Source organism: Trichechus manatus, unplaced genomic scaffold (genome assembly GCF_000243295.1).
Source record: "Trichechus manatus latirostris isolate Lorelei unplaced genomic scaffold, TriManLat1.0 scaffold00240, whole genome shotgun sequence".
Lineage (NCBI taxonomy): Eukaryota > Metazoa > Chordata > Mammalia > Sirenia > Trichechidae > Trichechus > Trichechus manatus.
This window is the reverse complement of record NW_004444176.1, coordinates 2,511,093-2,524,076: the sequence shown is the minus strand read 5'-3', so window position 1 is coordinate 2,524,076 and position 12,984 is coordinate 2,511,093. Positions and strand designations below refer to the sequence as shown.

Below are 12,984 nucleotides of genomic sequence, written 5' to 3'. Positions count from 1 at the left end.
GCCCATTTAGTCTCATGTATCTACTTGAGCTAAGAAGCACACTCTTCACGAGTATCATTTTATGTCCCATAGTCCAGTCTAATCTTTGTCTGAACTGTTGGCCTCGAGAATGGTTTTAGTTTTGGGCTAACAGAGAGTCTGGGGGCCGTGTCTTCTGGGGTCCCTCCAGTCTCAATCAAACCATTCAAGTCTGGTCTTTTTACTAGAATTTGAGTTCTGCACCCCACCTTTCTCCTGCTCCATCAGGGACTCTCTGTTGGGTTCCCTGTCAGGGCGGTCATTGGTGGTAGCCAGACACCATCTAATTCTTCTGGTCTCAGGCTGATGAAGTCTCGGTTTATGTGGCCCTTTCTGTCTCTTGAGGAGCCACCTTTTTAACAGGAGTCTTTCCGTACTTCTGAATGGGGATTTCCTTTTGTGTCTTTCCACTCCACCCACACAAGAAAGGCTTGGGAGGCAGAGCCTGGGATGTTTCGGAAAGCTCTGGTGGCATTCCAGTTTAATTTTCTCTAATAGCTCCGTTTCCTCTCTCTCTTCAGTTTCATAGCCCTGAAACTACCATGGCTTTCTTTCTTGTTATCCTTCCTTACCAGCTGCATCCGCCTTTCCATACATTCAATCTGAGCAAGGAGCATGTCTCTCTCAGACTTCAGCTCCTTGATCTGAAAAAAGTCCGTACTTTATTCAGATTTGCTTAGTTTTTACCTGAAGTCATTTTTCTATACCAGGATCCCGTTCAGGATTCCCCGTTATCTTTAGTCGTCATGGCTCTTTAGGCTCCACTTAGCTGTGCCAGTTTCTCAGACTTACCTTCTTTTTTCTAACTTTGACAGGTAGGAGAAGTACTGCTCAGATATTTTGTAAGATGCTCTTCTATTTGTCTGATGTTTTTCTCATGATTAGACTGGGATTTTGGGTTCTTGGAGGAAAATCACAGAAGTAAAGGTCCATTTTCACCATATATCAAGGGTACATGTTACTAACATGATTTAACACTCTTGATGTCGACCTTGATCACCTGGTTGAAGTAGGCTTTGTCAGGTTTCTCTACTGTAATATTGCTTTTTCCCCCTGTTTGCATACTCTAATTTTTGGAAGGAAGTCACAGTGCATAGCCTACACTTAGCTTTGTAAAAAACTGCCAAACTGTCATCCAAAGTGGTTGTACTATTTTTGCATTCCCACCAGCAGTGAATGAGAGTTCCTTTTGTTCCACACCCTTGTCAGCTTTTGATATTGTCAGTTTTTTGGATTTAGGCATACTAATAGTATTGCAACTCCTGGGATTTTTTAGGGAGTTACGAGATTTATTAATGAAATTAGAGCTGTCTTGGATGATCTAGGATATGTATGCATAGCTGTAGTATAGTATCAGCCTGGATTCAGTCAGGAAAATTGAGCCACTAACAATGGTAATGACATAAAGTATTTAATATAGGAATTGGGGCTTATTTGAGTGTGGGAGCGAAGATCTGTAAGACTGCAGACAGAGAAGTCAGCCTAAAGCATTGGAAAGGGGAAAGAAGGTAACTGGTTGTAGGGAAGTCTGAGAAGCTGCCATGTCTTGTCACCACGATGGCGAAGTAGTTACATACAGAATGGTTGCAAAGTTGCTGTGTCATACACTGCCTACAAGTGGGAACTTGTGGAGGTATTACAAAGTCCTGTCTGACTGTCATGACCTTCCAGGAACTGGTGACTACTGCTTCGTTTCCACCTTCCAAATTTCTTCTCAATTTTTCTCATTGGCAAACTCTAACCCAGAACATACAAGAATTCTGGGAAAAATAGTTCCCAGCTCTATCAGGAAGTGGTGGCACTACTAAATTGACAGTGGATAATCAGTACACACCCACACATACAATAGATACACATGTGTATACTCATAAATTATCATTGTTGATCGGGTTGTAACGCAATGCTTACCATAACATGTATCTCACAACTTTAACTGATTACTGATGTCGAGTCAGCTGTGCTTTCTTGGTCCTGCAAATAAACTGTGCTGTTAACAACTCCTGTCACCAGGCGTTTTTGTTCAGCTGCATTGTTCTGCCATGTTTAATATCTGATGCCATCATAGAGAAATATTGGGTAAAAATCGGGCTAAAATTGGACACAGGTGGGAAAAACAAAGTTTCTTCCTGTTTCCATTGATCTTTGATATAGCTTGCTTCTTTTCTGCCTTCACTATTTTCTGCTTGGGAATTCCCAGTGAACTCACAAAAGCTTTAAACATGGCCTTTCTCTTATTTCTCATTTCTACCATTATTTCTTTCCCAAAATATTCATTTCTTTATTTTCTTCTTTTCCATCTTTCACACTGAAAGACATACTCTTGCTTTTTTGTCACACCCTTTCCATGGTCCCTTTGGAGCCAGCCTGAAATAATTTGAATTTCAGGTTTTGAAAACTGGCCACCCCAATATGTATTCCCAGTATGCCTTGAGCAAGTTACCTAAACTTCCTGAACCTTTATTTCCCATCTGCAATAATAATTTTTTAAAAACTTATATAGCATGTTAACGGGTTAAGCACTGTTTTAACTATGTTACATATGCCCAGTGAGGCATCACATTGGCCCTATGAAGTAGGTAATTTTATTATCCTCATTTTACTGATGAGGAGACTGAGGCAGAGTAGTTAAGGAACCTGACTGCTATGGATTGAATTGTATCTGTCAACTTGGCTGGGCTATGATTCCCAGTACTGTGTGATTGTCCACCATTTTGTCATCTGATGTGATTTTCCTGTGTGTTAGAAATCCTATCTTTGTGATGTTGATGAGGTGGAATTAGTAGCAGTTATGTTAATGAGGCAAGACTCAATCTACAAGATTGGGTTGTGTCTTGAACCAATCTCTGTTGAGATATAAAAGAGAGAAGCAAGCAGAGACACATGGGGACCTCATACCACCAAAGAACAAGAGCCAGGAGAAGAGTGTGTCCTTTGGACCTGGGGTCCCTGTGCTGAGAACTCCTCGACTAGGGAAAGATTGATTACAAGGACCTTCCTCCAGAGCCGACAGAGATTAAGCCTTTCCCTGGAGCTGACACCCTGAATTTGGACTTGTAGCCTACTAGACTGTGAAAGAATAAATTTCTCTTTGTTAAAGCCATCCACTTGTGGTATTTCGGTTGTAGCAGCACTAGATGACTAAGACACTGACCAAGGCTGTACAGCTAATGAGAACCAGAATATGGACCCCAGGCAGTCAAGTTAAGATGGAAATAATACTTCTTCTCAGGAGGGTTGAATAAGGTACTCTCCATCCCCTTTTCCCTTTGTCCTTCCAACTCTTCGAGCTGTGGTTTTATGAATTATCTTGATTTTAGTTTGATTAGAAGATTTAAAGTCTGAAGAAGAACAGATCTAATACTTTTTAGATTTCTGCATGGGCATGGGAGAAAGTGAAGAAGGGACATGGGATGGGAATTCTAAAGGTGAGAGGAAGGACAGTTGCTCTTTGAAAGATCTGACCTCTGATCAAATCCGTTGGTCTTTTATCAACATTTTCTACAGAGTCTTTTTCATTTCTTAATTTACATACAGAAAAATGCACTTTTGGGGGGATGTACAGTCCTCTGGGTTTTAACATATGCGTAGATTCTTGTAACCACTACCACCTGGTTATACCATCTTGTAAAGGGATATAGGCAATTCCAACATCCCAAAGAATTACCTCACGCTTTGCCATCTGACTCCTCCCCTACCCCTACTCCTTGACGCCACTTGTTCTCTGTTTTATAAAACCAAAAGCCAAACCAGTTGCCATTGAGCTGATTCCAACTCATGGTGACCCCATGTATGTCAGAGTAGAACTGCACTCCATAGGGGTTTAAATGACTGTGATCTTTTAGTAGATTGCCAGGCATTTCTTCTAAAGCACCTTGAACTGCCATCCTTTTGGTTAGTAGCCGAGTGTTTAACCATGTGCACTATCCAGGGACTCTTTCTCTGTTCTATAACCCATCGTCATTGAGTCCATCCCAACTTATACTGAGCCTATAGGATGGAGTAGAACTGCCCCCATGGGTTTCCAAGGCTGTAAATCTTTAAAGAAGCAGACTGCCACATCTTTCTCCCAGAGCTGCTGGGTGGGGCCAGGCCTTTTCTCCCAGAGCCAGCTGATTGGGTTTGAACCACCAACCTTTTGGTTAGCAGCCAAGCACTTAGCCACTGTGCCATCGGGGGTCCTTGCAGCAACCTTAAAACCCATTGCTATCGAGTCAGTTCCAACTCATAGGGACCCTACAGGACAGAGTAGAACTGCCCCATGAGGTTTTCAAGGCTGTAATCTTTATGGAAGGAGACTGCCACATCTTTCTCCTGAGGAGAAGCTTGTGGGTTCAAACTGCCGACCTTTCTGTTAGTGGCTGAGTGCTTTAACCACTGTACCACCAGGACTGCTTGCAGCAACCCTAGGAAGTAGCTGTTGTAATCATCTCAATTTTATAGACGAGAAAATAAAGCAGCTAAGGCTTAAGGTCATCCTGAGTGGTGGAGCCTTGTTAGACCATAGGTATCTGGCTCCAGAACCAGGGGTGGAGCCACAGGGCTTGAGGAGCTGTCTAGGGCCTGGAAGTCCGTCCTAGACCTCCAGGGGCTCTAAGTCCAAATTAGTCTCCAGATATCCCTGGAGGGCGGGGAGGGGGGAGGTGCAAGGTGTCAGAGAGGTGAAGATCTGAAGAAGCCTGAGATGGGGAAGTTGGAGCTGTAGGCCAAAGGGCAGGGAGAAGGAAGCCCATCCGTTGTCCTCAAAGCTGGAGCCCATTTCAAAACAAGGGATTTCTTTAGTAACACCTCACACCCTTCTTAGAACCAACTTCTCCCACCACACAGTCTCTCCTGAGCTCAGGGAGGTTCCTTGGTTTCCTCCACTAAACCTCTGGTCTCTGACTTCTGTCTGCAACACTCACTGCAAGGAAAGACGCAGAGTCAGCGAGCAGGAAGGGGGCTGGGTCTCTTCGCACTGCTCTCGATTGGAGGCCTGAGTCCAGGACTTGTGGTTTCACAAAGGTCAAACAGGGAAGCAGGGGTGTTTCTACTTCAAAGGGGGGCAAATGGAGTTAGATGAAACCTAGTGTAAAAAAAAAATCAGTTGCTGTTGAGGGGGTCCCAACTTATGGCGGCTCCATGTGTGTCAGAGTTGAACTGTGCTCCATAGGGTTTTCAGTGGCTGATTTTTCGGAAGAAGATGGCCAAGCCTTTCTTCCAAAGTTCCTCTGGGTGGACTCGAACCTCCAACCTTTCGGTTAGCAGCAGAGCACATTAACCTTTGCACCACTCATGGACTCCAAGCCTAGTGTAAGTTCCAGCAGACCCTAACCCACATGAGCCTGGCTTCCTTGAGGAAGAAGGAAGGATATATGCTCAGGATATAATCACAATATCATAATAAAACACATCAGACAGTAAGTTTGTAAAGGGTACCAGCCAGAGGTAACAAACCAAAACTATCAGAAGCATTGAGAGAAGGAACCTTGCTATTGGACGTATAGTTTTGGGCGGACTAAGAACATTAGAAGTTTATTTGGTTGAACCTGAACCACCACCAGCACTCAAAACTGAAAATAAATGCATGCAGCCAGTCTACTCCCTAGTCTCCCTCACTGTCTCTTTTTCTCTACCCTAGCCTCAACTGCCTTAGAAGAAAGATGATTAGAGGTGGGGCTTCCATCTCCCTGTCCCCAAAGAGGAACCAAAGGCCATGTGCACCTGTGTGAGTATGCTGGAGAACTTCAGTGAGGGTAGGGCTCAAACTTTTATGGCTCTGTTGGATAGAAGAGCCCAGGTCACATTATACCCTGAGCAGTGAGAGGACTAGGTGTGGGCATCCTTGTGGTCAAAGGCACTGAGGGCTGCAGGATAGAGCTGAGGCAGTGTGGGGCTAGGACAAAAAGGGGCTCCTGGGCCTGGAGTATCACTAGGCAATGAGAGGTGCTTGGGGGAGGAGCTAGCACTGGCACTTGGCCACTGATCCTAGAGCAAGAGGTCAGAGAGGGAAGGAGGCTGACGATTAAGTTTTCCCCCCTCTATCTTCACTGTCGTCTCCCCCACCCTCACTACCTCTCAGCCACCATGAACTTCCCCGGGTTCCTGGGCAACAGGGATTGTGTAGCCCCTGATATACCCGTGCTCCTGTAGAAGGGAAATTGATGGAGTTGATTCAGTTGATGGGGTTTAGGCAAGATTTGCAAAGAGCCCTGGTAGAGCAGTGGTTAAATGCTAGGCTGATAACCAAAAGGTCAGCAGTTCTAACCCACCAGCTTCTCTGTGGGAGAAAGATGTGGCAGTCTGCTTCTGTAAAGATTGCTGTTGTTATTGTTAGGTGCTGTTGAGTCAGTTCCGACTCATAGCGACCCTATGCACAACAGAACGAAATACTACCCCGTCCTGTGCCATCCTCACAATTGTTGCTATGCTTGAGCCCGTTGTTGCAGCCACTGTGTCATCTCATCTCCTTGAGGGTCTTCCTCTTTTTCGATGAGCCTGTACTTTACCAAGCATGATGTCCTTCTCCAGGGACTGATCCCTCCTGGTAACATGTCCAAAGTATGTGAGACATAGTCTCATCACCCTTGCTTCTAAGAAGCATTCTGGTTGTACTTCTTTCAAGACATCCGTAAAGATTACAATCTTGGAAACCCTATGTGGCAGTTCTACTTTGTCCTATAGGGTCACTGTGAGTCAGAATCGACTCGATGGCAATGGGTTGGGAGGAGGCAAGATTTGCAGGGGGTAGGAAAGCTAAAGTGACCTGGTGGATGGGGCCCTTTGAGTGGATTCAATGGACTGCTGGTGTGGAACAGCCTAGAGCTGTGATGTGTTAGATGCCTGCATTTCCCCATCTCATGAATGTCAGAGAATTCTCCTGTTCAGGCAGTGTGTCATGTGGGACTTGTAGATTGCCACCCCCCCCGACCCTCTCCCCTGTCCCCTTTGGGTTGACCAGATATACTATAAAATCCCAAAGGAGAAAGGAAAATTCCAACTTTGGTTAAAGACTTAATGGCTGCCAGAGGACTCAGGCCATGACCCCGTACAACATCACTCCCTGTTAGATGTTCGAATCCACCCACTGGTTTCACAGGAGAAAGATGTGGCAGCCAGCTTCTATAAAGATTTACAGCTTTAGAAACCCTATGGGGCAGTTCTATGCTGTCCTATTTAGTTGCTATGTGTCAGAATTGACTCGACGGCAATTGTTTTGGTTTAAATAAAGGCAACCCTGGTGGCACAACGGTTAAGTGCTCAGCTGCTAACTGAAAGATCATCAGTTTGAACCAACTTGGGGCTCTGCAGGAGGAAAGACCTGGTGATCTACTTCTGTAAAGATTGTGTTTTTTTTCGTTAGGTACCATCAAGTTGCTTCTGACTCATAGCGACCCTATGTACAACAGAACGAAACATTGCCTGGTCCTGCACTATCCTCACAATCGTCGCTGTGTTTAAGCCCATTGTTGCAGCCACTGTGTCAATCCATCTCATTGAAGGTCTTCCTCATTTTTGCTGACCCTCTATTTTACCAAGCATGATGTCTTTCTCCAGGGATTGGTCCCTCCTGATAACATATCCAAAGTATGTGAGACGAAATCTCGCCGTCCTCTCTTCCAAGAAGTACTCTGGTTGTACTTCTTCCAAGACAGACTTGTTCGTTCTTCTGGTAGTCCAGGGTATTTTCAATATTCTTTGCCAGCACCGTAATTCAAAGGCCTCCTTTCTTTTTTGGTCTTCCTTATTCATCGTCCAGCTTTCCCACGGATATGAGGCAGTTGAAAATACTATCGCTTGGGTCATGGTCCTCAAAGTGACATCTTTGCTTTTTAACACTTTAAAGAGGTCTTTTTGCAGCAGATTTGCCCGGTGCAATGCATCATTTGATTTCTTGACTGTTGCTTCCATGGGCGTTGATTGTGGATCCAAGTAAAGTGAAATCCTTGACAACTTCAATCTTTTCTCTGTTTATCGTGATGTTGCTTATTGGTGTAGTTGTGAGGATTTTTGTTTTCTTTATGTTGAGGTGTAATCCATACTGAAGCCTGTAGCCTTTGATCCTCATCAGTAAGTGCTTCAAGTCCTCTTCACTTTCAACAAGCAAGGTTTTATCATCTGCATAACACAGGTTGTTAATGAGTCTTCCTCCAATCCTGATGTCGAATTCTTTTTCATATAGTCCAGCTTCTCTGATTATTTGCTCAGCATAGTTTTATTGAGTAAACCAAAAAAAAAAAAAACCCAAACCCTTTGCTGTCAAGTTGATTCCAACTCACAGTGACCCTGTAGTAGAACTGCCCCATAGGGTTTTCAAGGAGCGGCTGGTGGATTAGAACTGCTTACCTTTTGGGTAGCAGCAGAGCTCTTAACCACTGCACCACCAGGACTCCAGTAGAACTCCCCATATTGTTTCCAAGGCTATAAATCTTTACATAAGTAGACTGCCGCATTTTTCTTCCATGGAGCGGCTGGTGTGTTTGAACTGCTGACCTTTCAGTTAGCAGCCAAGTGCTTTAATCACTCACTGCACCACCAGGGCTCCTCATACAGATTGGATAAGTATGGTGAAAGGATACAACCCTGACATACACCTTTCCTGATTTTAAACCACACAGTATTCCCTTGTTCTGTTCGAACGACTGCATCTTGGTCTGTGTACAGGTTCTGCATGAGCACAGTTAAGTGTTCTGGAATTCCCATTCTTCACAATGTTACCCATAAAGTGTTATGATCCACACAGTTGAATGCCTTTGTATAGTCAATAAAACACAAGTAATCATCTTTCTGGTATACTGTGCTTTCAGCCTGCTATCAGCAATGATATCCCTTGCTCCCTGTCCTGTTCTGAAATCTGCTTGACTTCTGGCAGTTCCCTGTTGATGTACTGCTGCAACCGTTTTTGATAATGTTTTTGATAATCCGTAAAGATTACAGCCTGGGAAACCCTATGGAGCAGCTCTACTCTGTCATATGGGGTCGCTATGAGTCAGAATTGACTGATGGCACACAGCAGCAACCACAATTGACCTGTTACTAAGCTCTTGTTTGTATGACTACCTGAACCGTGAGGCCTGTCTGCCTGACATTCGCATTTTGGGGTGGTTCCACTTGAACTCATTGACTGACAAAGGAAGAACCCAAAGACCTTGCTAATCAAACAGAAGTAATATACTGAAGAGTTCAGCCAGCCTGGCCCTGGCAACACCTTGATTTTATATGAAAAAGTGGCTGCTGCCTTTCTGGGGGAAACTTTATCCCCAGCTTCATCACCTGGATTTTGCTCTTTTCCTCCAGGGAGTGTTCACCTTATCCTTTGATAGACAGAGTGAAATCAGATCATCTCAATCCAGCTGGAGATTAAACTGATTTGAGACAAAGTTGCAGAATTTCAAGTCTCTGTCTACTTCTGGTGGGCTGTTTGTGTAGAGTGTAACCCTCCAAGGGGTCCCAACTGAGGACTTGGGATGTTTGCTAGTGTCCCCTGCCTCACAAAATCCTGAACACCAATGTGTAGCTCCTGAGCACTGTAAGTCTACAGGAAGCTCAGCTCCACTTTACATTGGCTTATAGCTTCATTCTTAGCCTCTTGCATTGTGCTGTTTAAGAGAGATAACAGCTCTGTCTAGAGCTCATTTTTCCGTACCTTCCTTCTTTTTGCGAATTTAAGTTTTGACTTCCTTTCCAGATTTGAACACCAATTTCCAGCTCTAGGAGATTGCCAAAAGTTCTGGCTTCTCTGCCTCTTAGTAGTCACCCTCTGCCTGGGCCCTTTGCTCAGATTCTGCCATGCAAAGGGCCGGAGCATACATCACTCACATGTGCTGGCGAGAGGAACATCAGTGTCACTGAGCTCAGTGTGGCTTTAAACCCAGGGCTGATAGTGGTACAGGCTGTTGCAGAACTAGGCTCACTGATAGCAATGGGGATGATAGAACACAAAACAGAAGCCAAGAGAGGTGCTGAGCCTTTGGAGCAGGTGGATGCAATTATCCTTATAAGTGGCCAGGTTGAGTGGTAGCCAAGGGGGCGTGACCTACACAGAGTTATGGAGATGGTTATCAGAACACAGGGTGCTTAGGAACAAACTAGACAGGCAGCCAACAAGGGTACTATGTAACTTGTTCAATCAGAAGGAATCAAGGTGAACCGTTAGGAGGCTGAGGGCAGTTGCCCCAATTAAAAGTCACCATCCCTTGTCTAGTCTCTGGACCTGAGCCAGTTTTCAAACACAGAATTAATTGTTTAAAGAGGAAACTGGGTCCCTGAAAAAATCGCCTTGCAACATCACAGCACTGGTACACAATATTATCCATTCTCTCAGTCCTTCTCAAAGGGACCTGGAGCCATTTACTCAGGTGACTGTACACTCGGGCAAGGGGAATATGAAAACATTGTGAGGATTTTGAGACTCAAGGTTTGAATCTACACGATAGCCAGGACCCAAAGTATCATCATAGCCTCCCTACTTGAGTCAGGGTATATGGATGGCAGCTAATAAATGATGTCATGGTCAAGGTCTAACTCATAGTGGGTCCACTGTGTCTGCTGCTGTTGTTGTTAGGTGCCATCGAGTCAGTTCCGACCCATAGCGACCTTATGTACAACAGAACAAAACGCTGCCTGGTGCTGCTCCATCCTCACAAAGGTGTTAATTCTTCTTCAGTCTTCCTTATTCATTGTCCAGCTTTTACATGCATATGAGGCAATTGAAAACACCATGGCTTAGGTCAGGTGCACCTTAGCCTTCAAGGTGGTATCTTTGCTTTTTAACACTTTAAAGGGGACTTTTGCAGCAGATTTACCCAATGTAACACATGTTTCGATTTCTTACCACTGGGTCTAATCACCTGTTACTCATTTTTCTCTGTTTCCAGTATATGATTGGAGTCCTTGGGTGGCACAGACCATTAAGCACTTGGCTGCCAGCTGAAAGGTTGGTGATTAGAGTCTACCCAAGGGAACCTCAGAAGAAAGGCCTGTCTACTTCAGAAAAATCAGTCATTGAAAACCCTGTGAAACACAGTTCTACTCTAACACAGGTGGGATCGCCATGAGTCGGAGTACTCCACAGCAACTGTTTTTTAAATATATAGTTAGTGCCTTCCAAGCCAAGAAGAACTGATCCATTTGGGTCATGGTGTTGGGCAAAAAATACTGAATATACCAGGGACTGCCAGAAGAGCGAACCAATCTGTCTTGGAAGAAGTACAGCTAGAATGTTCCTTAGAAGCAAGGATGACAAGACTTCGTTTCACGTACTTTGGACGTGTTATCAGGAGGGACCAGTCCCTGGAGAAGGACATCATGCTTGGTAAAGTACAAGGTCAGTGGAAAAGAGGAAAACCCTCAAGGAGATGGATTGACACAGTGGCACAGGTATTCTTAACTCCTTTTCCTTTTGTCCATAAAACTCTGAAAGTCAATGTTTTAATGAATGTGTAATGAGACTGGCCTTACAGAGAGGCTGACTAGAGACTCTGGAGGTAGTTCTGGGAGACTGCTGTACCAAGCTTGACCAACAAGAACAAAGCTCAGAGGGAGCCTTGAACCTGGTGCTTTTGGAGGCTGGGAGAAGAGCAGATCTGATATTTTCTTTTGCTTTGTATCTCAGACTCTGGGGTTGAGGTTGGAGGGGCAAGTGTAGAGGGATGAAAAAGGGATGGAAAATACTAATGATGGGAGACTGGACATCTGTAATTCAAGAAAGGAAGGAAGGAAGGAATCAAACCTTCCAAAACATGGAAAAGATCACACAGTATTATGAAAGAAAATGATTATTGAAAAAATACAATCTCACTTTCTAACACATAATCTATTTTTATTTTTCTGTATGCTATCCTGGACTTTGTATGAATTCACTGTTTTATGTGGTTGAAAATTCAGCAAAACAGAATTTGGATTCTATGGCAAGATTGAACTATAATCCTGATTTCAATCTGTAATTTTAGCCAGAATTCATCCATATTAGACTATTGTCCACGTTAACTATTAATGACTGAAATAACCAAGTCTAATGTGTGTCTGTCCTAGCATCTCATTATTTTGGTCTTAGAAACGCTGCAGAATAAATCACTTTGGCAGTCTTTTTGACTCTAGTAGTGTTAAATTGGCCATAAAAACCATATTTGCTCTATGCATAGACAATACGAATCCATCATTCTCCAAATTGCTGCATCCCTTTGTACTACTGGGTCTTAGAAGACGTTGAGGTTGAGCAGTAATAACTAGTGTGTGGCCATTCTCCTGCACACGAGTCGCTTTGGGCCAGCAGAGGGCGAACGAGCTGAGCTCTAGGACTCCGGCCAGAGGAGCCCGGGGGTGTGGCTTCTGCATCATTGACGGACAGCTGAAGATGCGGGCGACGATGAGGTAATACGAGCGTGGAGCGAGGGGGCGTCAGGGTGAGCGCCCCAGTGTTACAGAGCGTGGGCGCCCGCCGGGGACACTGGAGCTCTCGCTGCTGCATTAAAAAAAGAAAATCCCATTTCTGGGAGGGAGCTGTAAAATTGCAACCCGGCGGCAGCGCATTTCCCGAGCCCGAATCATGGCAGGTGGCTCCGCAGCAGCAGGGGACGGGGGAACCCCGAGCGCACGCGGGTTGGCAGTAGCTCCCCGCCCGGGAGGGCCGATCCCTTCTGGAAGCCATTGAGCGGAGCCACAGGCAGGAGGAGCTCTCGCCCAGGCGGCGACAGCCTTTGGAGCTGCGAAGGGGTGGGGAGGGAGGGGAGCAAGGGGAGGGGACGGAGCGTGCCACTCCGAGCGCGGCCGTGAGGCCGATCCCACCCCGGCGTCTGCAGAGCCCGAGGCGCAACTGGTGTGAGGGCTCGTCCCCGCCCGCCGGCACCCAGCCCGCGCCCGCCGGGAGCTTTGCACGGCGGGGCCCGTTTGCTGCGAGCCTGGCATTTGCATGAAGCGCCGCGACTCCTCGGAGCAGCGGCAGCAGCGGCGGCGGCAGCGGCGGACCCAGGTGGCGGCGACCGGGCCCCG

At 45.5% G+C, this 12,984-nt stretch overlaps 1 pseudogene; it reads right to left on the bottom strand.

The window, feature by feature from the left end:
* The window catches only part of LOC101349421 (male-specific lethal 1 homolog), a 13,669-nt pseudogene extending 763 nt beyond the window's left edge, over positions 1-12,906 (bottom strand).
* Between the last annotated feature and the right edge of the window lie 78 nt (positions 12,907-12,984).